The sequence below is a fragment of the Sturnus vulgaris genome, chromosome 12 (genome assembly GCF_052056855.1).
Source record: "Sturnus vulgaris isolate bStuVul1 chromosome 12, bStuVul1.hap1, whole genome shotgun sequence".
Lineage (NCBI taxonomy): Eukaryota > Metazoa > Chordata > Aves > Passeriformes > Sturnidae > Sturnus > Sturnus vulgaris.
The window spans coordinates 21,726,646-21,752,350 of record NC_142254.1 but is presented as its reverse complement, the minus strand read 5'-3'; the positions used below and the strand labels follow the sequence as shown (position 1 = coordinate 21,752,350).

Here is a 25,705-nt window from a genome sequence, read left to right as displayed (position 1 = left end):
GAAGAATGGGGAAAAAAATCAGTGAGAAATGGGGAAAAAAATCCCTGAAAAATGGGGGAAAATATCAGTGAGAAATGGGAAAAAATGGGGAAAAAAGTCATTGATAAATCGGGGGAAAAATCAGTGTGAAAGGGGGGGAAAAATCGGGATCGGGGACGTGGACCGGGACTGGGATCGGGGACCGGGACGGGGAAATGGGACAGGGACCGGGATCGCGGACGGGGACCTGGGACAGGGACCGGGACCGGGATTGGGGACTGGGACCAGGACCGTGATCGGGTTCCGGGACGGGGAACTGGGACTGGGACCAGGATCGGGGACCGGAACCGGGGACTGGGACCGGGACCAGGACTGGGGACGGGGACTGGGGACAGTGACCGGGACTGCAATCGGCACCGCCCCCCGAACCGCTCCCGGAACCGCTCCCCGGGCTACCCCGGCACGGCGACCGGGAACGCCCCCGGCACCGCCCCGGCACCGCCCCCGGTGCCGCCCCCGGCACTGCCCCGGCACCGCCCCGGGTAGCGCCCCCGGCACCGCCCCCGGGGCGGGCCGCCGAACGCACGCGATGACGCGCGGGGGGCGGGACGGCGCGGGGCGGTGACGCGCTTCATGCCAGGAGCAGGGCCCGGGTGCGACGAAGACGGGAGCGGGACGACCCGATACCGCGCGGGGCCGCGGGCCCGGCGGAGCCCGGCCCGCTGGGTAGGGGCCGCCAATGGCACCGGGGCTTCTGCTTCGGCTTCTGTCCGTGTCGGCGGGGAGGCCCCAGCCAGCGGTGCCCCTCTCCCTCGGCGACACGGGCGTGGAACTCGGCATCGGGCGCTGCATCGCCGCGGACAGCAGGGGGCGCACGGGTACCGATACTGCCATGGGGCCCGGCGCTGCTCTCCTGCTCCGCCGCCAGGCGGCGCTGCGCTGCCGTCCTGCCGCGCCTCCGGGCACGCTCGGTTTCCTCGGGACCCCGGGCCCCGCCTGTCCCGCCGCTGCGGAGGCGGGGGATGCTTTATGGGACTGCCCGAGCTGGCAGTGCCGGGTCTGGGGCGTTGGGGCGCGCCTTGGGGGGCTGCGGGTGCGCTCGTTTCCTCTTCTGCATGGCCTTCTGTGTGAGCATCTCTCGTTGCGACTGCTCTTGGAGAGTCAAACCCCTCCTCCTAAGTGGTCTCAGGAGCCTGGCAGGGTGAGTTTTGTTTCACAGGGGAAAGGGCCACTGGTCGTGTCCAGAGACCTGTGCACCCAGCCAGGTTTCTGCCTGATAAAATTCCAAATGGATGAGGATTTCTCCCAGCCCCAAGCTGCCCCCACCTGTAACCCTGGCTGCCTTTGGGGTGCCCAAAGCCTCCTCTGTGCAGATCTCAGGAACCTGGGAGGGGTGAACAATGTTGCACAGGGAAAAACCCCACAGATTTTATCTCCGGGCCTGGGGCCAGGAGCAGGCATTTGCGTGCTATAATTCCAGAAGGAGCACGGTGTCTCCCAGACCCAAGCCGCATCCAGCTGTGACCCAGCTGCTCTTGGAGTGCCAAAAGCCTCCTCGTAGCTGATCTCAGGAACCCTGGAAGGGTGAGTTTGGTTTCACAGGGAAAAGGCCTCCGTTTGTGTCCAGAGATCAAATAAGGGACTCTGCTTTTCCTCTAGTTCTCCTTCCTGTTTTCACCTGGGCTAGAAGGATGGGCATGGCCTGTATTTCTCATATCAAAGTGATGTTACTAAATTTGTCCAGAAGTTCTGATTGTTATTTTTATTAGTAGTAGTAATTTTCTGATAGAAAACACTCTCATTTTGCCTTTCCCACGTTGTTTCCAGGTGCTGCCCAGGATGGACATCTGTGGTCTCAGACAGTGATTCCCGAGGAGCAAGGAAAGCCTTTTCCTCACCTGCACAGTTCAGGTGGATGGGACAGAATTGGTGTGGCCTGACAAGGCAGGAAAAGCTGTCTGTGTTCTGGAGTGCCTTGAAAGCTTTCTCCGTCAGGTTTGGAAGGGGTTTCTCTTTGGGATTTCTTGTGATGCAGCACCACGGGTATCCCTTTGTGCCAAGTCCAGTGCTAAAGGATTGAAGAACTGACAAGTGGGGTCTGGGATGAAAATGCCTCTAATAAAATTAAGCAAAGAATACAATAAGAGAAATGAGCATCCTTTTAATGTCTGAAATAGTTAGGAATAAAAATGCTGGAAAAGGGCACTCTGAATTGGTGTCACTTGTCATGGATAAAACCCCAGAGTGAGGAATCAGAGCAGAAGTTGAGAGCTGGAATCCTTCTGCAGTCGACTTAATTTTCTTTTCCTCCTCTCTTTCAGGACAGGAAGAATCACGACTCTCCTGGCATCTTTGCCAAGAGCTGTGGTGTTTGATCAGCCAAAGCCCAGAGGCTTCAGCACCAGAGGTCTGAGCCTGGAGGGCTCCTGGTGCTGCCCGTGCTGTGGGCTATGTCAGAGGATGCAGGCTTCCTCTTTGCCTCCCTGCTGGGATTAACTGCCATGGGAATGTGGGATCTGGGTGAAACTCCAGCTCTCCTGGTGTTCAGGGGAGCAAGGTCTGAGGGACTCCTCTCTGGGGATGTGCGGTGAAGGACTGAATAGTGTGGAAGGAGAGTATTTATAAACTGTATCACTGTTTCTCCCAAAATTGGGGTGGAGCGGTGATGGGGGTGGTTGGGTTTGGCCTGGGCCTGTTATTCTTTGTGCAATTTTAAAATTCTCTTGTATGATTTACTGTCCGGTATCTTTCTAACAAAAGCTGACATAAATTTAGATTAAGGATTAGAACTTGGGTCCATTCATTGCAAACATTTGACAAGGCTGGAGGACTGGGGTGGTGACTGCTCTCAGGAAAGGTTACTTATTAATACTGTGTCAGATTTCCCGCAGTGACTGTCAGGCCTGCATGGCTGTGAGTTCGTGCTCTTCTCACTGGGGAAATAAGTTCAGCAAAATTAGAAATGTTAGGAAAATCCAGCCCAAAATTTCACCTCTGTACCCCCTAAGTTTTCCCAGTTTTTCCCAGCTAGGAGCTGCACAGAAGTCAGGCAGGGGAAGTGACAACAGGGAACAGCTGAAAAATTCAAAGGCACAAAGAGGAAAGGGGAAAGGTTTCAGAAAACAATTCTATGGTCTAAGAATAATTTCTGATTCCCTACTGAGAAGAACACGAACTCACAGCCATTCAGGCCTGACAGTCCCCTGCAGTGAGAGCTCAGCACACATCCACAGAGGCAAGTCCAGCATCTTAAATGAAAAAATAAAAATAAAAACCAGAAGAAAAAGGTGATTTCTTTTGCTTCAGAGTTATTTCAAGTTCTTAAAGCCCAAGCAACATTTGCTCTTGATTTTGGTTGGGTGAATCATGAGCAGTGGGCACGGGTCATGCCATTCATTGAGCAGAAAACCCGGGGTCATTTAGAGGGGACACAAGAACTGTTTGTGTAGCGACCTCGGGCTGCAGAGGGGCAGGAGAAAGGCCAAGGGAGCTCCCTGGGGCCACCAGGGCCTGTGGGGAACAGAATGGACGCTTGGATGACCAGTGGAGGTGAGGAGTGGATCTGAGTTCATCTACAGGGAAATAAGGAGGGGATACTCTGGAGTGAAAAGCTGAGGTGATGAGTTCACCCACCTGGGCACGAGTTGTGTTTGCACAAAGTGGGAACAGAGGTGAAGGTCAATCCAAAGTCGATCCTGCTTGACCTCTGAATTCCAGGATAAGTTTTACAAGCTGCCGAATGAGGGAGTAAAAATACACAAAAATGAAACCGAGAGCATTCATGAGGTTCCTGGGAGTCCATTACACTGTTGTCATAGAATTCTTAATGAGTTTTGAGCTTTTAATGACAACAATTCAGTACTTTCTTTGGATTATTCACTGTATAGGATTTGGGATTTATCTGGATTTTAAAGGCGTCGTGGTGGCCCTGACACTGCTCAGGAGCTGGTAGGAAAAGCAGGGTCAGAGCTCCTGGCAGGCACAGGGTGTTTTTCCCAGAGTGGACTGTGGAGGAATTGTTTGGGCCTTGGATTGTCCCTCTGGGTGATGCCAGTTGCTGTGATTTGTGTAATTCCATACATTTAACTCCCAATACTTCCCAGCCCAGGAGCTTGAGCTGACAGGGCAGCACACAGATTGTTCTCTGTGCTGTGCCCCGATTTGGGGTTGGCTGTCAGCTTTGCTAGCTCCCGTGAATTATGCCCATAGCCCCGAATTCCCTGCTCAATTCCCACTGCCATAACCTCACAGCGCCTCATGGAGTGGGGATATACTGTGGCAGGAAGCTCAGCAGCATCGGCACAGGGACAGGTGTATATTCCAAAGAATTTCCTGTTTCAAACCCTCATCCCCCAGCCCCGCCGATGTCCCTGGGGGGCACTTGACAGAGTTACCTGGATTTCAGCTGATTTCACCCCCCCGAGCTCGGGCTCCAGGTGATCTTTTCAAGCAGGAGAAGGCAGGGGCCGGAGGCGCTCGTGGCCCGTGCCGAGGCAGTCCCTGGGGCCACGAGAGGACATCTCTCCCTGCAGAATTTCAGTTCTTTCCAGAGCCTCAGCAGTGACAGAGGACAAAGAGGAAGATGAGGAGGAGGAAGAAGGGGGAGAGGGTTTGAGAGGAGGGGAAGCCCAAATCCGTGCTGTGTGCGGAGCTCCGACAGCACGCTGCAGCCCGCAGCTCAGTGTGAGCACGGGGCAGAGGAGGCGATTTCTGGGCATTCAATCACCCTGAGGCGGGCCCGGCACCGCCCCTGCAGCACCGTCCCCAGCACAGCTCGGTACCGCTCCGGGATCACCCGGCCCCGCCCCCGGTGCCGCCCGGGACCACTGGGGACCGCCCCTAAAGCACCGCCCCGGCCCCGCCCGGTCCCGTCCCCGGGACCTCCGTGCCCCGCCTCGCCAAGCCCCGGCTCCGCCCCGAGCCTGCCCGGGCTGCGCCGGGACCATCGCTGGCGGCCCCGCCCCTCTTCCCCGGGCCGAAGCGGGCTGAAGGAGATGTCCGCACGATTGGAAACGCCGCCGAAAATCGCACCCGTGGGATCGGTGTCGGCGTCGTGCGCAGGCATCCCACTAGAGCGAGCGGGCTCCTTGCTGTGCCACCCTCCTTTTGCAGCCAGAGTTAGAAGGTCGGGGAGCGACACCCGAGCCGCCATCTTGGGAGAGGCAGGCGCGCAGTACCGCGCTCTGCCCACAGGGTGGCGCTTGGGAGACAGGCAAGGGATGGAATCAAGGAGTGTCCCAATCCTTGAGGAAATCCCCCGGAATGAACGCCCCAAAAAACCCCGACCAGAACTGAGAAACCTCCTGCCTCTGTATGAGTGCAAAGGGTGTGCAAGGAGTGTGCAAATAGTGTGCATTAGCAATCGATCGGCAGGCATTAGCAATCGATCGCCGATCTAATCGATCGGCAGGCATTAGCAATCGATCGCCGATCTAATCGATCGACAGGCATTAGCAATCGATCGCCGATCTAATCGATCGGCAGGCGCGATCAATCGATCGCCGAGCTAATCGATCGGCAGGCATTAGCAATCGAACGCCGATCTAATCGATCGGCAGGCGCGATCAATCGATCGCCGATCTAATCGATCGGCAGGCGCGATCAATCGATCGCCGATCTAATCGATCGGCAGGCGCGATCAATCGATCGCCGATCTAATCGATCGGCAGGCATTAGCAATCGATCGCCGATCTAATCGATCGGCAGGCGCGATCAATCGATCGCCGATCTAATCGATCGGCAGGCATTAACAATCGATCGCCGATCTAATCGATCGGCAGGCATTAGCAATCGATCGCCGATCTAATCGATCGGCAGGCGCGATCAATCGATCGCCGATCTAATCGATCGGCAGGCATTAACAATCGATCGCCGATCTAATCGATCGGCAGGCATTAGCAATCGATCGCCGATCTAATCGATCGGCAGGCATTAGCAATCGATCGCCGATCTAATCGATCGGCAGGCGCGATCAATCGATCGCCGATCTAATCGATCGGCAGGCATTAACAATCGATCGCCGATCTAATCGATCGGCAGGCGCGATCAATCGATCGCCGATCTAATCGATCGGCAGGCATTAGCAATCGATCGCCGATCTAATCGATCGGCAGGCGCGATCAATCGATCGCCGATCTAATCGATCGGCAGGCATTAGCAATCGATCGCCGATATAATCGATCGGCAGGCGCGATCAATCGATCGCCGATCTAATCGATCGGCAGGCATTAACAATCGATCGCCGATCTAATCGATCGGCAGGCATTAGCAATCGATCGCCGATCTAATCGATCGGCAGGCGCGATCAATCGATCGCCGAGCTAATCGATCGGCAGGCATTAGCAATCGAACGCCGATCTAATCGATCGGCAGGCGCGATCAATCGATCGCCGATCTAATCGATCGGCAGGCGCGATCAATCGATCGCCGATCTAATCGATCGGCAGGCATTAGCAATCGATCGCCGATCTAATCGATCGGCAGGCGCGATCAATCGATCGCCGATCTAATCGATCGGCAGGCATTAACAATCGATCGCCGATCTAATCGATCGGCAGGCATTAGCAATCGATCGCCGATCTAATCGATCGGCAGGCGCGATCAATCGATCGCCGATCTAATCGATCGACAGGCATTAGCAATCGATCGCCGATCTAATCGATCGGCAGGCGCGATCAATCGATCGCCGATCTAATCGATCGGCAGGCATTAGCAATCGATCGCCGATCTAATCGATCGGCAGGCGCGATCAATCGATCGCCGATCTAATCGATCGGCAGGCATTAGCAATCGATCGCCGATATAATCGATCGGTAGTCGTGATCAATCGATCGCCGATCTAATCCATAGGCACGCATTAGCTATCGATCGCCGATCTGATTTTTCCCGCCATTTTTCATGGATTTTTTTCCCCCATTTCTTACTGATTTTTCCCCAATTTTTCAAGCATTTTTCCCGCAATTTTCGTGGATTTTTTTCCCATATTTTCCCCATTTCTCACTGATTTTTTTCCCCCATTTCTCAATGATTTGTTTCCCCAATTTATCAAAGATTTTTTTTCCCCATTTCACCATGATGTTTCCCCCATTTCTCACTGATTTTTTTCCCCCCATTTTTCCATGGATATTTCCCGATTTCCCCCCCCATTGCTCACTGATTTTTGCCCCCATTTCTCTCTGAATTTTCCCCCCATTTTCCATGCATTTTTCCCCCCATTAATCACTGATTTTTTTCCCCATTTATCACTGATATTTGCCCCCATTTCTCTCTGAATTTTTCCTTCCATTTTTCATGCATTTTTCCGCCCATTAATCACTGATTTTCTCCCCATTTATCACTGATTATTGCCCCCATTTTTCACTTATTTTTTCCCCACAGCATCGGCCACCACAGCACGAGCGACAACAGCTCGCTCTGTTCCCGCCATTGCCCATGGATTGTTTGCCTGTTTTCCATGGATTTTTTCCCCATTTCTCACTGATTTCCCCCCCCCCCCATTTCTCACTGAATATTCCCCCATTTTTCATCGACTTTTCCCCCATTTACCACTGCTTTTTCCCCCATTTCTCGCTGATTTTGTCCCAAATTTTCCCCCATTTCTCATTGATTTTTTTCCCTGTTTCTCACTGATTTTTCCCCCATTTCTTAATGACTTTTCCCGCCATTCGTCACGGATTTTTTCCCCCATTTCTCACTGATTTTTTCCCCATTTCTCAATTATTTTTTCCCCCACTTTTCCCCGTTTCTCACTGATTTATTCCCCCATTTTTCATGGATTTTTTTTCCCCCATTTCTCACGGATTTTTTTCCCCATTTTTCAAAGATTCCCCCCCCCCGTTTTTCACTGATTTTTCTCCATTTCTCACTGATTTTCCCACCATTTTTCATGTGGTTTTTTTCCATTTCTCACTGATGTTTTACCCCATTCTTATTACCATTCTCATAGCTCTATTTTATATTTATACATATTCTTATATTTGCATTATTTCTGTTATACACTAGATTTTTCATAGATATTTGCTACTTATATTTCATTATATTTTACATGTATACCAATCTAGTTCTATTCTTTATATTTTATTTTTATATTAGCTATAAAAACCGTGCCTCTACCCAAATAAAAAGCATTTAAACATTCCTTTTAGACTATATTTAGCTATTTTTTATGGTTCTGTTTTTCATGCATTCTACACCCACCCCTCCCTCTCAATGTTCTGGCACCCAGCATGACCCCCCCCCCCCCCCCCCCCCCATGCCCGACTCACCTGCTCCTCCAGCGCAGCCCGGCTCCCTTTCCCAGGGACCTTGGGGTGCCCCAAACCACGTCGGAGCCCCCAGTCTCCACACCCTCCCCCTCCGTAGGGAACGGGAATGGGATGGGGAGCACACAGGACAAGAAAGGAACACAAAAGACACACTGGACAGAGAGAAGAAAAGGGCTGGAAGCTGGATATGAGGATGAAAGTGGAGCAGCAACAAACCTCAGGACTCTTGACTAGAGAGTGTGGCTGCTGAACGTCTCAAAAAAACCCCCCAGCTCCAACACAACATGCTGTGCTCACGGCTCGGCCTGGGACTCGTCAGTGAACGTCTCTCTCTTGCCAGGGCCATAAAGCCCCCGAGAAAACACGAGGTGAGGTTGATGTGCTCCGGCTTTGCTCCTGCTCAGCCCTAACCCCAGCCCCTGCTGCCAGTGAGCACCCTGATCTCTGAACCTCTTCTCAGCTTGTTTGTACGCTTCCAAATTCCTTCCTCTTTCTTCAAGCTTCATCTGTTTCCTGGCATTGGGAGAATGACAAGTGTTTAGCACAGCGCAATGAATACAACAGTCTCATTTTCAGAAGACACAACTGAACGAGAACCGACAGCAGCACTGCTTCGAGACAATCTGGGCACACGTTTCCCTTCCAGCAATCTGAGTGTTCTTTTGTGTCACGCCTGAAATCCTGAAAATGGTTTTTTGAGAAAAATTATCCATAACTAGAAAACAATCAAACCAAATAAATAGAACCCCTAGGATATAATAACAGCCCATATACTACAACACTCCAATTCTAATATTAATAAGAAAACAGAAATTAGCTACACAGCATTACCTCAAACAAACACTACATACTGGCAAGAATCAAAGCCACCACAAAATAATTCAAAAACTACCCTATGCCTTATGCTACAGGCTAGAACGCCATCGGCAAACCTTATCAAGGTATCCTTTAAAAACAACGCCCCACCAAAAACAAAAACAACACAAAACGCCATTCAAGAACTCCCTTATCAACACCTGAATGAAAAAACATGGCATTAGATAAATAGACCATAGCCCTTATCATACACCATCTACAAACAAAATAAAGCTATACCATACATCCTCGAAAACCACCTTCAAAGCACGACATTAGAAAAAAAAACTTTCCAGAATTAAAAGCTGTATCTAACAAAAGCCGTCTGATAAAATTAACAACCAAGCCCCCACCATCAGAGCTGCCCCTACTAAACTCCCCATCGTACATATGAAAAATCAGTTTTAAAAACCTACTTCAATTCATTCTGCCTCAAATACAAAGCCATCCAGAAAGTTACCTTCACTCAAAAACAAAAGCGCACGTAGTAAATAACATTAAAAAATAAATCAGCACACAACACACCACAAGCATAAAATATTGAATTAAAACCAAAAATACCCCTATTCATTAAAGAGCCCAGCCGCAAGCTATATTTAACTATAACTTCGTGCAAACGTACACATATCATTAAAATAGATTTCTTTCAGAATACAACTGATGATCTAAAATAGTAAAATGTCCGAGAACGATATTATAATAGGATATCCTCGATCATCCTCCCGCAAATTCTCTCCACTGTATTGTCCGACACACACCGGAAAAAAAATCCAGTTTTTACTTTTTTCAGCTAACTTCTCATTTATTAGCTGAGAGGAATGTTGAATTTGTCTTTACAAATGAGCTGTGGATCAGCCTGTAGATAAGGCTAGCACTGAGAGATAAAAGAAACAATGGGATGGATTCCACTGATTGATGAATGGAAAGAGATATTTGCCTTTACAAACAAACTGCAGGGCTGCTGATAAATGAAATTGGATATCGAAAGATGAAAGAAGCAACGGGGGGAAACTATGAATTCTATAAGAATTAAAAATTAAAAGGGAGGGTTATACATTAGAGGGGAATTTCAGGTATCAGGCGTTCCGGGAAGTCTGTGCCTCTCAAGTACCTCAGCCAATGGGAAAAGAGAGAGGGAAATGCGGCCGGGAAAATAGGATAAAAAGGAGGCTGCGTCCTCCAAAAATTTGAGAGATCCCAGGGGAATGTCCCATGGCCTCTCCCTTTATTCGAATAAAGCAAAAAGGACTCCTCCGTTTCCTTTTTGGACATAAACCGCTGGTGTTTGTGGATTAATTTTCCTGACATTTAGCAACATATTGTTAAAAAAAAAAAAAAAAAAAAAAAAAAAAAGTGATCCAGAAGAGGGCAACATTGACAGCCATTCCAAGACAGGATGAACAAATGCTTTCACATTGACAGAGGATGCTGCGATGTTCTGAGAACAGAAGATAGAATAAAATAAAGGAAGATGATGTTACAAGACAGAAAAGGGTAAAATAAAAGGAGTACCTGAGACTGGGGGGCGGGGGGGAAGAAAATGGGGAAATATTAATTGCTACACACTAGGTACAAATGCTTTTTACAAGTAATTTATGAGAAGCAAGCTAAAAGCGTCTTACTGCTGCTAGTGATATCATGCTCCAAGCTCTGCTAATAATTCCTATTTCTAGCAATAGTTAAATTGAACTCACTACATTCCAACTATTTTTCTGCTTGTTTAGATGGCAGATCCGTTTGGAACACACCTTCGTATAGCAAATTCTATGCCCAGGTAGGGACCTCTCAGTTCTTCCATAAAACATTTTCTTCTGCATTATGGCAAGCCTTTGTTTTAGCTTGACAGCTTTCTTGAAACTTAAATTTACGCATGTATCCAAAGACATTTGCAATTCCAGAAATCGGTAGGCACATAATATGGAAAGTAAATAACATTCTCGAGAGGGAGTTGCTTTGTTACTGAGGGGATGAAAAGCAAGGCTAGAGCTAGTAGAACTACCCAAGAAATTGGACTTAACGCAGCTTTTACAAGGCTCAAAGTAGCCATACCGAGATGTTTGAGCTAAAAGCCCCAGTTACCAGACTTACAGGCCTAATAGTTATCACCACACCACATTCCCTGGTTGCAGTATTTTTAACAGCAGTGCAGAACGCTACTGAAAATTATTTTTAGGTTGAATTGTTCTCTCCCCTCACTGCCTGTGTAGCTGTTAGAGGCTTCCAGGAGGCTGGGGAAGCAGACTGCTGGTTTCACTTCCAGACACGTCACTTCCATGGTCTGCTGGAGGGCACTTTGAAGCCCGTGTCCTTTTCTTGCTCTATTGTATCTGACAACTTTCCTCCCCCACGTCTGTTTTTTAGCGGGCAGCATTTTTGGAGGGCCAGTCAAAGACCTCAGGCTCCGAGAGAATTCGTCTGCTTTGCTCTGTTTATGTGTGCAACAGATGGGAGCAGCAACTAAGTCAAGTAGTAACTTCTGAGCTGCCCAGTTATCAGTAAACCAAAATATTCTTTTGTGACTCTCGCCAGACGAACATATCATCCTATCCGAGTCACACACTGCCCCTCTGGCATTTTCCAGTCAGACAAAGAATTCCTGGCCCCTTCCTTGCATGAACCTCAGCTCTCCACCTTGTTCCAGAAAGAGTTCTAGATCCAAGGCCCAGTGAGCCAGCTACCCTTTGCTGCCCTGAGCAGTATGGAAACAGCCAAGCCCCAGCCCTGCAGCCCTGCCTAACTCGCCTTTGCCTCCCAAACCTGAACCCTTTCCTTGGCTGTGGCATCCTCACTCATGCAATCCTGAAGACAAAAATCTGATTTGGCAGGTGAGGCCGTTTCTAACGCAAAAGCTTCACCAAGGTTTCTCTTCCAACTTCAGCCTTAAACAGTCCTGTCCTCCTCAGACAGCCCCCACTCCAGCCTTTAGCTGTAAATACTTACTGTTTTATAGCTAATGCTTGCCACCCCTCAAAATTAAGTCTTTTGATATGCATTTACATCCCTCCCTAACCATGTCCTCATCACCCTTCCCAAACTCAGCCTCATCTCCAGGCCTAGAACCTCTCCCTAGGTGAGGGACTGTCCTCAGGTAGGAGTGCTGACAGACCTGTGCATGAGCCCAGCTGCATAGCCCGTGCTAATCCCAGCCCAGCTCTAGCCTTTAAACCCACTGGGGCTTTGGTACTGGAGGCCCAGTTACAGTAACCCCTGTGGCCGTTCCGCTTCCAGGCCATCTGTGAGTTGTGATCCCCCACCCTACACCACTTTGGTGAGAAATGCATTCCTTTCTTACAATAAAGTTTTCATTTTATGTCTAAATTCAAGCATTCCGAGAAAACGTGTAGCAATTATATCAAGACAGACATGACAGGCACCAACATGAGTCTTTCATTACACACTTTTCATGCCTTCTCTCCACAGATTTCTTTGAGGCAACTCTGACTCCTTTTCTCACAGGCAGCTCCACACAGCACCGACTCCTCCTCTCCTCTGTACGACTGGCTAAACCCCAGCCTGTCCCTTCCCCAGCCACCTGAGCCTGTCTGTCCCACACACAGCATCCTCTCACCTTGTCCATCCCTTGCACGGCCACGTGTCCCTTCCTCCTCGCAGCACAGCCAGCAGGCTCCAGCCCACACTGCAGCAGGCTCTGCACCTCCAGCTGGAGCTGTGCTTAGTGAAACTGGCAGCCAGCTGACCCACGCTTTTATAACAACCAGCCTCACTGGGCAGGCAAGGCTGTTTCCACTCCTTGCTAATCAGTACAGCTGTAACTCGTTGGCAACTAGTGCCTTCTGCACTATCCTTACAAACTATTCTCCTACAGAAATGGACCGGAATTCCGCGGGGATTTTCCGGGGATTCCGGGGGGATTTTCTGGGGATTCCGGGAGGATTTTGTCGGGAATTCCGGGGGGATTTTGCCGGGGATTCCGGGGGGAATTTCTGGGGGATTCCGGGGGGATTTTATCGGGGATTCCTGGGGGATATTCCCGGGGATTCCGGGGGGATTTTATCGGGGATTCTGGGCATATTTTCTCGCGGATTCCGGGGGGATTTTCTCAGGGATTCCGGGGAGATTTTATCGGGGATTCCGGGGGGATTTTTCCCGGGAAATGCGGGGGGCTTTTTCCCCGCGATTCCAGGGGGATTTTCCAGGGGATTCCAGGGGGATTTTATCGGGGATACCTGGGGGATTTTCCAGGGGATTCCTGGGGGATTTTCCCGGGGATTCCGGGGGGATTTTCACGGGGATTCCGGGGGGATTTTCACTGGGATTCCGGGGCGATTTTCTCAGGGAATTCCGGGGGATTTTCTCGGGAATTCCGGGGTGATTTTCCCGAGTATTCCGGGGGGATTTTCCCGGGGATTCCGAGGGGATATTCCCGGGGAATTCCGGGGGGATTTTCTCCGGGATTCCGGGGGGATTTTCCAGGGGTTTCAGCGAGGAATTTCCCGGGGAATTCCCGGTGGATTTTCCAGGGGATTCCGGGTGGATTTTCTCGGGGATTCCGGGGGGATTTTCCCGAGTATTCCGGGGGGAATTTTTCGGGGAGTCCGGAGGGATTTTCCCGGGGTATCCGGGGTGATTTTACGAGGAATTCCGGGGGGATTTTCCCGAGTGTTCCGGGGGGATTTCCTCGGGGATTACGGGATGATTTTCTCGGGCAATTCCGGGGGATGTTCTCGGGTATTCCGGGGCCATTATCTCGGTGATTCCGGGGAGATTTTCTCGGGGATTCCGAGATTATTTTCCCGGGGAATTCATGGGGATTTTCCCGGGGATTCCGGGGGGATATTCGCGGGGATTCCGGGGTATTTTCTCCTGGATTCCGGGGAATTTTCCGTGGATTCCTGGGGGATTTTGCCGAGTATTTCGGGAGAATTTTCTCGGGGATTCCGGGGTGATTTTCCCGGGAAATTCCGGGGGATTTTCTCGGGGATTCCGGGGGATTTTTTCGGGGAGTCCGGAGGGATTTTCCCGGGGATTCCGGGGGGATTTTACGAGGAATTCCGGGGGGGGTTTCTCGGCGATACCGGGGGGATATTCTCGGGGATTCCGGGATGATTTTCCCGGGGAATTCCAGGGGATTATTCCGGCGATTCCGGGGGGATTTTCTCGGCGATTGCGGGGGGATTTTCTCGGGGATTCCGGGGGGATTATCCCGGGGAATTCCGGGGGGATTTTCTCGGGGAGTCCGGGGAGATTTTCTCGGGGAGTCCGGGGGATTTTCAGGGGAATCCGGGGGGATTTTCTCGGGGATTCAGGGGGGTTTTTCTCGGGGATTCAGGGGGGATTTTCCAGGGGATTCCGGGGGGATTTTCTCGCGTATTCCCGGGGCATTTTCCTGGAGATTCCAGGGGGATTTTATCGGGGATTCCGGGGGGATTATCCAGGGGATTCCGGGGGGTTTTTCCAGGGGATTCCGGGCATATTTTCCCGAGTATTACGGGCGAATTTTCTCGGGGATTCCGGGGAGATTTTCTTGGGGATTCCGGGGGGGCTTTCACAGGGATTTCTGGGGGATTTTCGCGTGGATTCCGGGGGGATTTTCTCGCGGATTCCGGGGGCTATTTTCCCGGGGATTCCGGGGGAAATTTCTCGGGGAATCCGGGGGGATTTTCTAGGGGAATTCCGGGGGATTTTCTCGGGGATTCTGGGGGGATTTTCCCGGCGATTCCGGGTTGATTTTCCCGGGGACTCCGGGGGATTTTCTCGGGGATTTCTGGAGGATTTTCCCGGGGATTCCGGGCGGATTTTCTCGTGGATTCCGGGAGGATTTTCTCTTGGATTCCGGGAGGATTTTCCCGGGGAATTCCGAGGAATTTTCAGGGGAATCCGGGGGGATTTTCTCGGGGATTCCGGGGGGATTTTCTCGGGGATTCAGGGGGGATTTTCTCGGGGATTCCGGGGAGATTTTCTCACGTATTCCCGGGGCATTTTCCTGGAGATTCCAGGGGGATTTTATCGGGGATTCCGGGGGGATTATCCAGGGGATTCCGGGGGGATATTGCAGAGTATTCCGGGGGGATTTTCTGGGGGATTCCGGGGGGATTTTCCCGGCGAATTCCGGGGGGATTTTCTCGGGGATTCCTAGGGGATTTTCCAGGGGATTCCGGGGTGATTATCCCGGGGATTTTCCTGGGGGATTTTCCCGGGGATTCCGGGGGATTTTCTCGGGGATTCCGGGTTGATTTTCCCGGGGAATTCCGAGGGATTTTCTCGGGGATTCCGGGGGAATCTTCCAGGGGATTCTGGGCGGATTTTCTCGGGGATTCCGGGGAGATGATCCCGGGGATTTCGGGGAGATTTTCTGGGGGATTCCTGGGGGATTTTCTCGGGGATAGCGGACGGATTATCACGGGGATTCCGGGATGAGTTTCTCGGGGAATTCAGGGGGATTTTCCAGGGGATTCCGGGGGGATTTTCCCGGGGAATTCCGGGGGATTTTCTCGGGGATTCCGGGGGGTTTTTCCCGGGGATTCCCGGGGATTTTCTCTCGGATTTTTTCCCCAATTTTTCAAGCATTTTTTCCCGCAATTTTCCTGGATTTTTCCCAAATTTTCCCCATTTCTCACTGATTATTTTCCCCATTTCTCAATGATTTTTGCCCCAATTTATCAAAGTTTTTTTTCCCCATTTCTCACTGATGTTTTTCCCCATTTCTCATCGACTTTTCCCCCCATTTCTCACTGATTTTTATCCCCCACTTCTGACTGATTTTTCCCAATTTTTCGTTGATCTTTTTCCCCATTCCTCACCGATTTTTCCCCCATTTCTCTCTGATTTTTCCATCATTTTTCATGGTTTTTCCCCCCCATTTCTCACTGATTTTACCCCCTTTCTCACTGATTTTATTAATGTTTGTATTTCTATTTCTATTTCTATTTATATTTATTATTATTGTTTTGCATGTTTATGTTTATGTTTATGTTTATGTTTATGTTTATGTTTATGTTTATGTTTCTATCTATGCAGGTTAACGTTTGTGCATGTTTATGTCTATGTTTATATTTATGCATATTTATTTTTATGCCGGCGAACGCGGGCAGGCGTTTTATGTAAACGCCTATCCGCCGGGGTCCTAGAGAGGCCGCCATCTTGAGCGTGTCCGCACTCTCAAAATGGCGCCTCGGGCGGCACCCCGCCTGACCTGCCAAAAATGGCGGCAGAAAGGGCGGGAAAAAATCAGGACCCCGGTGTGTAGGCATAAGATGCCTGATTACATCGCCGACGCCGATCCGCTCGCCGCCAATTTTCCCGGATGTTTCAGAGCGTGCCGACAACGGCCGCGCGGTCCCCGGTGCCGCGGGCGTGAGGGCGCCGGCGGGCGCGGACAGGCGTTTTATGTAAACGCCTATCCGCCGGGGTCCTAGAGAGGCCGCCATCTTGAGTGTGTCCGCACTCTCAAAATGGCGGCTCGGGCGGCACCTCGCCTGACCTGCCAAAAATGGCGGCAGAAAGGGCGGGAAAAAATCAGGACCCCGGTGTGTAGGCATAAGATGCCTGATTACATCGCCGACGCCGATCCGCTCGCCGACAATTTTCCCGGACGTTTCAGAGCGTGCCGACAACGGCCGCGCGGTCCCCGGTGCCGCGGGCGTGAGGGCGCCGGCGGGCGCGGACAGGCGTTTTATGTAAACGCCTATCCGCCGGGGTCCTAGAGAGGCCGCCATCTTGAGCGTGTCGGGACTCTCAAAATGGCGCCTCGGGCGGCACCCCGCCTGACCTGCCAAAAATGGCGGCAGAAAGGGCGGGAAAAAATCAGGACCCCGGTGTGTAGGCAAAAGATGCCTGATTACATCGCCGACGCCGATCCGCTCGCCGACAATTTTCCCGGATGTTTCAGAGCGTGCCGACAACGGCCGCGCGGTCCCCGGTGCCGCGGGCGTGAGGGCGCCGGCGGGCGCGGACAGGCGTTTTATGTAAACGCCTATCCGCCGGGGTCCTAGAGAGGCCGCCATCTTGAGTGTGTCCGCACTCTCAAAATGGCGGCTCGGGCGGCACCCCGCCTGACCTGCCAAAAATGGCGGCAGAAAGGGCGGGAAAAAATCAGGACCCCGGTGTGTAGGCATAAGATGCCTGATTACATCGCCGACGCCGATCCGCTCACCGACAATTTTCCCGGACGTTTCAGAGCGTGCCGACAACGGCCGCGCGGTCCCCGGTGCCGCGGGCGTGAGGGCGCCGGCGGGCGCGGACAGGCGTTTTATGTAAACGCCTATCCGCCGGGGTCCTAGAGAGGCCGCCATCTTGAGTGTGTCCGCACTCTCAAAATGGCGGCTCGGGCGGCACCCCGCCTGACCTGCCAAAAATGGCGGCAGAAAGGGCGGGAAAAATCAGGACCCCGGTGTGTAGGCATAAGATGCCTGATTAAATCGCCGACGCCGATCCGCTCGCCGACAATTTTCCCGGACGTGTCAGAGCGTGCCGACAACGGCCGCGCGGTCCCCGGTGCCGCGGGCGTGAGGGCGCCGGCGGGCGCGGACAGGCGTTTCATGTAGACGCCTATCCGCCGGGGTCCTAGAGAGGCCGCCATCTTGAGTGTGTCCGCACTCTCAAAATGGCGGCTCGGGCGGCACCCCGCCTGACCTGCCAAAAATGGCGGCAGAAAGGGCGGGAAAAAATCAGGACCCCGGTGTGTAGGCATAAGATGCCTGATTACATCGCCGACGCCGATCCGCTCGCCGACAATTTTCCCGGACGTGTCAGAGCGTGCCGACAACGGCCGCGCGGTCCCCGGTGCCGCGGGCGTGAGGGCGCCGGCGGGCGCGGACAGGCGTTTCATGTAGACGCCTATCCGCCGGGGTCCTAGAGAGGCCGCCATCTTGAGTGTGTCCGCACTCTCAAAATGGCGGCTCGGGCGGCACCCCGCCTGACCTGCCAAAAATGGCGGCAGAAAGGGCGGGAAAAAATCAGGACCCCGGTGTGTAGGCATAAGATGCCTGATTACATCGCCGACGCCGATCCGCTCGCCGACAATTTTCCCGGACGTGTCAGAGCGTGCCGACAACGGCCGCGCGGTCCCCGGTGCCGCGGGCGTGAGGGCGCCGGCGGGCGCGGACAGGCGTTTTATGTAAACGCCTATCCGCCGGGGTCCTAGAGAGGCCGCCATCTTGAGCGCTGCCGCACGGCTGGGTCCCGGCCCGCGGGCCCTTCCGCCATCCTGAGAGGGGCACGGTGCAGTACCCGCCTGTGTCCACACGGCGGCAGCACTGCCGCCCAACTCAGCCCGGCACTGCCGCCCTGTCAGGGACAGACAGAGAAGGGAGAGAGTTCCAAGCACCAGAGTCCCCACCCGTCATAAAATCCTCTCAATGAACGCCCCAAAAAAACCCCGACCCAAACTAAAAATGCCCTGCCTCTGACCAAATGAAAAAAAAACCTTTTATATATATAAAGCATCTATTTTTTAATATTTAATTTCTAGTCATAATCTAGACATATTTCATATATTCAATTTAATTGCTATTCTATTTATCATATATACAATATTATTTTATTATTCATTATATACATAGATTTATATTACTAATGTTATTTCTATTTTATCTATATCCATCTATATTTGGAGGTTCATAGTTTTTAATATTATTTCTTTAAAAGCTCTGCCTCTAACCAAATAGAAACAAAAAACTCGATTATTTTAAATTATATTTGAATATATTTTTCTATTTAGTTTTCATATTTATATCTGTAGATTTATATGTCTATATTGTGTATTCTATATTTATATACTATTTCATGTAGTTTTTACTAGTATATTAATATACTAGATGCTATTTACATTCTATTATAACATACTATTTAATAGAACATATTAAAATCGATAAATTATTTCTATTACATACTACATACATGTATTTTATATTTATATTTATTTCTATAGATTTATACTTACATATATATATGCATATATAGTTATCATCATTTTATGTCAGTATCTATTTTTGCATATTTGTATATTTTTGCCTATATTATTTTCAAAAAACCCTCCTCTAACCAAATAAAAACCAATAAAACATTCCTTTTAAAGTCTGAATATTTATATATTTCTATTTTCATAACATAATATAATGTAATGTAATATATTTATATATTGGTTTCTTATATTTGCTTCTATATTTTTATTCTTTATCTTTTCTATTTACAGTATCTATAAAAAAACCCTACCTCTAGCCAAACACAAGCCAATAAAACATTCCTTTTAGACTATATTTAGCTATTTTTTAAGGTTCTGTTTTTCATGCATTCTACACCCACCCCTCCCTCTCAATGTTCTGGCACCCACCATGACCCCCCCCCCATGCCCGACTCACCTGCTCCTCCAGCGCAGCCCGGCTCCCTCTCCCAGGGACCTTGGGGTGCCCCAAACCACGTCGGAGCCCCCCTCAGCCTTTTTTCCTCACCCCAAAGAAGGCACAGAACGACTCCTTTAATGAAGTTGTTTTAACAATTGTAAGGCTAGAGCTTTTGGTATCCACTGCTTGCCATCCCTTGTAAACCAATTTTTTTCTTCTTTCTTCTGCAGCTTAATAAACCTCTTTTTTTCCCCATAGTTTTCCAAATGCATGTATTACCGCATATGCATATTTAGAATCAGTAAATATATTTAATGTCTTGTCCTGCTATAATTCACAGGCTCTCACAAGCGTGTGCAGCTCTGCTGTCTGAGCTGACCAGGTGGCTGGTAACCTCCCCCCTTCCTTTAATTGCTTTCCATTCACGATAGAGTATCCTGTAAATCATGAAGAATGGCGGGAAAAAATCAGTGAGAAATGGGGAAAAAAATCCCTGAAGAATGGGGGGAAAAATCAGTGAGAAATGGGGAAAAGTGGGGAAAAAATCCGTTAGAAATGGGTGGGGAAATTCCATGAAAAATGGCGAAAGAAATCAGTGAGAAATGGGGAAAAATGGGTAAAAAATCAGTGCGAAATGGGGGGGGGGGGGGGGGGGAAATCAATGAGAAATCGGGGAAAAACATAAGTAAGAAACGGGGGGGAAAAGTCCATGAAAAATGGGGAAAAATCAGTGGGAAATGGGGATAAATCTGGAAAAAATCCATGAAAAATGGGGGAAAATATCAGTGAGAAATGGGGGAAAATGGGGAAAAAGTCAGTGAGAAATGGGGAAAAATCAGTGAAAAACGGGGGGAAAACTCCATGAAGAATGGGGAAAAAAATCAGTGAGAAATGGGGAAAAAAATCCCTGAAAAATGGGGGAAAATATCAGTGAGAAATGGGAAAAAATGGGGAAAAAAGTCATTGATAAATCGGGGGAAAAATCAGTGTGAAAGGGGGGGAAAAATCGGGATCGGGGACGTGGACCGGGACTGGGATCGGGGACCGGGACGGGGAAATGGGACAGGGACCGGGATCGCGGACGGGGACCTGGGACAGGGACCGGGACCGGGATTGGGGACTGGGACCAGGACCGTGATCGGGTTCCGGGACGGGGAACTGGGACTGGGACCAGGATCGGGGACCGGAACCGGGGACTGGGACCGGGACCAGGACTGGGGACGGGGACTGGGGACAGTGACCGGGACTGCAATCGGCACCGCCCCCCGAACCGCTCCCGGAACCGCTCCCCGGGCTACCCCGGCACGGCGACCGGGAACGCCCCCGGCACCGCCCCGGCACCGCCCCCGGTGCCGCCCCCGGCACTGCCCCGGCACCGCCCCGGGTAGCGCCCCCGGCACCGCCCCCGGGGCGGGCCGCCGAACGCACGCGATGACGCGCGGGGGGCGGGACGGCGCGGGGCGGTGACGCGCTTCATGCCAGGAGCAGGGCCCGGGTGCGACGAAGACGGGAGCGGGACGACCCGATACCGCGCGGGGCCGCGGGCCCGGCGGAGCCCGGCCCGCTGGGTAGGGGCCGCCAATGGCACCGGGGCTTCTGCTTCGGCTTCTGTCCGTGTCGGCGGGGAGGCCCCAGCCAGCGGTGCCCCTCTCCCTCGGCGACACGGGCGTGGAACTCGGCATCGGGCGCTGCATCGCCGCGGACAGCAGGGGGCGCACGGGTACCGATACTGCCATGGGGCCCGGCGCTGCTCTCCTGCTCCGCCGCCAGGCGGCGCTGCGCTGCCGTCCTGCCGCGCCTCCGGGCACGCTCGGTTTCCTCGGGACCCCGGGCCCCGCCTGTCCCGCCGCTGCGGAGGCGGGGGATGCTTTATGGGACTGCCCGAGCTGGCAGTGCCGGGTCTGGGGCGTTGGGGCGCGCCTTGGGGGGCTGCGGGTGCGCTCGTTTCCTCTTCTGCATGGCCTTCTGTGTGAGCATCTCTCGTTGCGACTGCTCTTGGAGAGTCAAACCCCTCCTCCTAAGTGGTCTCAGGAGCCTGGCAGGGTGAGTTTTGTTTCACAGGGGAAAGGGCCACTGGTCGTGTCCAGAGACCTGTGCACCCAGCCAGGTTTCTGCCTGATAAAATTCCAAATGGATGAGGATTTCTCCCAGCCCCAAGCTGCCCCCACCTGTAACCCTGGCTGCCTTTGGGGTGCCCAAAGCCTCCTCTGTGCAGATCTCAGGAACCTGGGAGGGGTGAACAATGTTGCACAGGGAAAAACCCCACAGATTTTATCTCCGGGCCTGGGGCCAGGAGCAGGCATTTGCGTGCTATAATTCCAGAAGGAGCACGGTGTCTCCCAGACCCAAGCCGCATCCAGCTGTGACCCAGCTGCTCTTGGAGTGCCAAAAGCCTCCTCGTAGCTGATCTCAGGAACCCTGGAAGGGTGAGTTTGGTTTCACAGGGAAAAGGCCTCCGTTTGTGTCCAGAGATCAAATAAGGGACTCTGCTTTTCCTCTAGTTCTCCTTCCTGTTTTCACCTGGGCTAGAAGGATGGGCATGGCCTGTATTTCTCATATCAAAGTGATGTTACTAAATTTGTCCAGAAGTTCTGATTGTTATTTTTATTAGTAGTAGTAATTTTCTGATAGAAAACACTCTCATTTTGCCTTTCCCACGTTGTTTCCAGGTGCTGCCCAGGATGGACATCTGTGGTCTCAGACAGTGATTCCCGAGGAGCAAGGAAAGCCTTTTCCTCACCTGCACAGTTCAGGTGGATGGGACAGAATTGGTGTGGCCTGACAAGGCAGGAAAAGCTGTCTGTGTTCTGGAGTGCCTTGAAAGCTTTCTCCGTCAGGTTTGGAAGGGGTTTCTCTTTGGGATTTCTTGTGATGCAGCACCACGGGTATCCCTTTGTGCCAAGTCCAGTGCTAAAGGATTGAAGAACTGACAAGTGGGGTCTGGGATGAAAATGCCTCTAATAAAATTAAGCAAAGAATACAATAAGAGAAATGAGCATCCTTTTAATGTCTGAAATAGTTAGGAATAAAAATGCTGGAAAAGGGCACTCTGAATTGGTGTCACTTGTCATGGATAAAACCCCAGAGTGAGGAATCAGAGCAGAAGTTGAGAGCTGGAATCCTTCTGCAGTCGACTTAATTTTCTTTTCCTCCTCTCTTTCAGGACAGGAAGAATCACGACTCTCCTGGCATCTTTGCCAAGAGCTGTGGTGTTTGATCAGCCAAAGCCCAGAGGCTTCAGCACCAGAGGTCTGAGCCTGGAGGGCTCCTGGTGCTGCCCGTGCTGTGGGCTATGTCAGAGGATGCAGGCTTCCTCTTTGCCTCCCTGCTGGGATTAACTGCCATGGGAATGTGGGATCTGGGTGAAACTCCAGCTCTCCTGGTGTTCAGGGGAGCAAGGTCTGAGGGACTCCTCTCTGGGGATGTGCGGTGAAGGACTGAATAGTGTGGAAGGAGAGTATTTATAAACTGTATCACTGTTTCTCCCAAAATTGGGGTGGAGCGGTGATGGGGGTGGTTGGGTTTGGCCTGGGCCTGTTATTCTTTGTGCAATTTTAAAATTCTCTTGTATGATTTACTGTCCGGTATCTTTCTAACAAAAGCTGACATAAATTTAGATTAAGGATTAGAACTTGGGTCCATTCATTGCAAACATTTGACAAGGCTGGAGGACTGGGGTGGTGACTGCTCTCAGGAAAGGTTACTTATTAATACTGTGTCAGATTTCCCGCAGTGACTGTCAGGCCTGCATGGCTGTGAGTTCGTGCTCTTCTCACTGGGGAAATAAGTTCAGCAAAATTAGAAATGTTAGGAAAATCCAGCCCAAAATTTCACCTCTGTACCCCCTAAGTTTTCCCAGTTTTTCCCAGCTAGGAGCTGCACAGAAGTCAGGCAGGGGAAGTGACAACAGGGAACAGCTGAAAAATTCAAAGGCACAAAGAGGAAAGGGGAAAGGTTTCAGAAAACAATTCTATGGTCTAAGAATAATTTCTGATTCCCTACTGAGAAGAACACGAACTCACAGCCATTCAGGCCTGACAGTCCCCTGCAGTGAGAGCTCAGCACACATCCACAGAGGCAAGTCCAGCATCTTAAATGAAAAAATAAAAATAAAAACCAGAAGAAAAAGGTGATTTCTTTTGCTTCAGAGTTATTTCAAGTTCTTAAAGCCCAAGCAACATTTGCTCTTGATTTTGGTTGGGTGAATCATGAGCAGTGGGCACGGGTCATGCCATTCATTGAGCAGAAAACCCGGGGTCATTTAGAGGGGACACAAGAACTGTTTGTGTAGCGACCTCGGGCTGCAGAGGGGCAGGAGAAAGGCCAAGGGAGCTCCCTGGGGCCACCAGGGCCTGTGGGGAACAGAATGGACGCTTGGATGACCAGTGGAGGTGAGGAGTGGATCTGAGTTCATCTACAGGGAAATAAGGAGGGGATACTCTGGAGTGAAAAGCTGAGGTGATGAGTTCACCCACCTGGGCACGAGTTGTGTTTGCACAAAGTGGGAACAGAGGTGAAGGTCAATCCAAAGTCGATCCTGCTTGACCTCTGAATTCCAGGATAAGTTTTACAAGCTGCCGAATGAGGGAGTAAAAATACACAAAAATGAAACCGAGAGCATTCATGAGGTTCCTGGGAGTCCATTACACTGTTGTCATAGAATTCTTAATGAGTTTTGAGCTTTTAATGACAACAATTCAGTACTTTCTTTGGATTATTCACTGTATAGGATTTGGGATTTATCTGGATTTTAAAGGCGTCGTGGTGGCCCTGACACTGCTCAGGAGCTGGTAGGAAAAGCAGGGTCAGAGCTCCTGGCAGGCACAGGGTGTTTTTCCCAGAGTGGACTGTGGAGGAATTGTTTGGGCCTTGGATTGTCCCTCTGGGTGATGCCAGTTGCTGTGATTTGTGTAATTCCATACATTTAACTCCCAATACTTCCCAGCCCAGGAGCTTGAGCTGACAGGGCAGCACACAGATTGTTCTCTGTGCTGTGCCCCGATTTGGGGTTGGCTGTCAGCTTTGCTAGCTCCCGTGAATTATGCCCATAGCCCCGAATTCCCTGCTCAATTCCCACTGCCATAACCTCACAGCGCCTCATGGAGTGGGGATATACTGTGGCAGGAAGCTCAGCAGCATCGGCACAGGGACAGGTGTATATTCCAAAGAATTTCCTGTTTCAAACCCTCATCCCCCAGCCCCGCCGATGTCCCTGGGGGGCACTTGACAGAGTTACCTGGATTTCAGCTGATTTCACCCCCCCGAGCTCGGGCTCCAGGTGATCTTTTCAAGCAGGAGAAGGCAGGGGCCGGAGGCGCTCGTGGCCCGTGCCGAGGCAGTCCCTGGGGCCACGAGAGGACATCTCTCCCTGCAGAATTTCAGTTCTTTCCAGAGCCTCAGCAGTGACAGAGGACAAAGAGGAAGATGAGGAGGAGGAAGAAGGGGGAGAGGGTTTGAGAGGAGGGGAAGCCCAAATCCGTGCTGTGTGCGGAGCTCCGACAGCACGCTGCAGCCCGCAGCTCAGTGTGAGCACGGGGCAGAGGAGGCGATTTCTGGGCATTCAATCACCCTGAGGCGGGCCCGGCACCGCCCCTGCAGCACCGTCCCCAGCACAGCTCGGTACCGCTCCGGGATCACCCGGCCCCGCCCCCGGTGCCGCCCGGGACCACTGGGGACCGCCCCTAAAGCACCGCCCCGGCCCCGCCCGGTCCCGTCCCCGGGACCTCCGTGCCCCGCCTCGCCAAGCCCCGGCTCCGCCCCGAGCCTGCCCGGGCTGCGCCGGGACCATCGCTGGCGGCCCCGCCCCTCTTCCCCGGGCCGAAGCGGGCTGAAGGAGATGTCCGCACGATTGGAAACGCCGCCGAAAATCGCACCCGTGGGATCGGTGTCGGCGTCGTGCGCAGGCATCCCACTAGAGCGAGCGGGCTCCTTGCTGTGCCACCCTCCTTTTGCAGCCAGAGTTAGAAGGTCGGGGAGCGACACCCGAGCCGCCATCTTGGGAGAGGCAGGCGCGCAGTACCGCGCTCTGCCCACAGGGTGGCGCTTGGGAGACAGGCAAGGGATGGAATCAAGGAGTGTCCCAATCCTTGAGGAAATCCCCCGGAATGAACGCCCCAAAAAACCCCGACCAGAACTGAGAAACCTCCTGCCTCTGTATGAGTGCAAAGGGTGTGCAAGGAGTGTGCAAATAGTGTGCATTAGCAATCGATCGGCAGGCATTAGCAATCGATCGCCGATCTAATCGATCGGCAGGCATTAGCAATCGATCGCCGATCTAATCGATCGGCAGGCGCGATCAATCGATCG

The 25,705-nt window shown here is 51.7% G+C and overlaps 4 long non-coding RNA genes across 6 annotated transcripts; 2 read left to right on the top strand and 2 right to left on the bottom strand.

Moving 5' to 3' along the window:
• Positions 1-589: 589 nt before the first annotated feature.
• LOC148222439 (uncharacterized) lies at positions 590-3,270 on the top strand. Of its 2 annotated transcripts, none has more exons than XR_015806394.1 (3): positions 590-705; positions 1,807-1,974; positions 2,301-3,270. It is a non-coding gene; the product is annotated as an uncharacterized LOC148222439 (long non-coding RNA). The 2 variants fall into 2 exon arrangements; XR_015806393.1 differs by having other exon boundaries at positions 590-1,180.
• LOC148222438 (uncharacterized) lies at positions 1,727-5,164 on the bottom strand. Its single transcript, XR_015806395.1, has 3 exons — positions 4,374-5,164; positions 3,613-3,711; positions 1,727-2,094 (listed from the first exon to the last, which is right to left on the bottom strand). It is a non-coding gene; the product is annotated as an uncharacterized LOC148222438 (long non-coding RNA).
• A 15,687-nt stretch (positions 5,165-20,851) lies between these two features.
• Positions 20,852-23,532, top strand: LOC148222437 (uncharacterized). 2 transcript variants are annotated; one of them, XR_015806390.1, is made up of 3 exons: positions 20,852-21,442; positions 22,069-22,236; positions 22,563-23,532. It is a non-coding gene; the product is annotated as an uncharacterized LOC148222437 (long non-coding RNA). The 2 variants fall into 2 exon arrangements; XR_015806391.1 differs by having other exon boundaries at positions 20,865-20,967.
• Positions 21,989-25,069, bottom strand: LOC148222436 (uncharacterized). Its single transcript, XR_015806392.1, has 3 exons — positions 24,636-25,069; positions 23,875-23,973; positions 21,989-22,356 (listed from the first exon to the last, which is right to left on the bottom strand). It is a non-coding gene; the product is annotated as an uncharacterized LOC148222436 (long non-coding RNA).
• Positions 25,070-25,705: the final 636 nt, after the last annotated feature.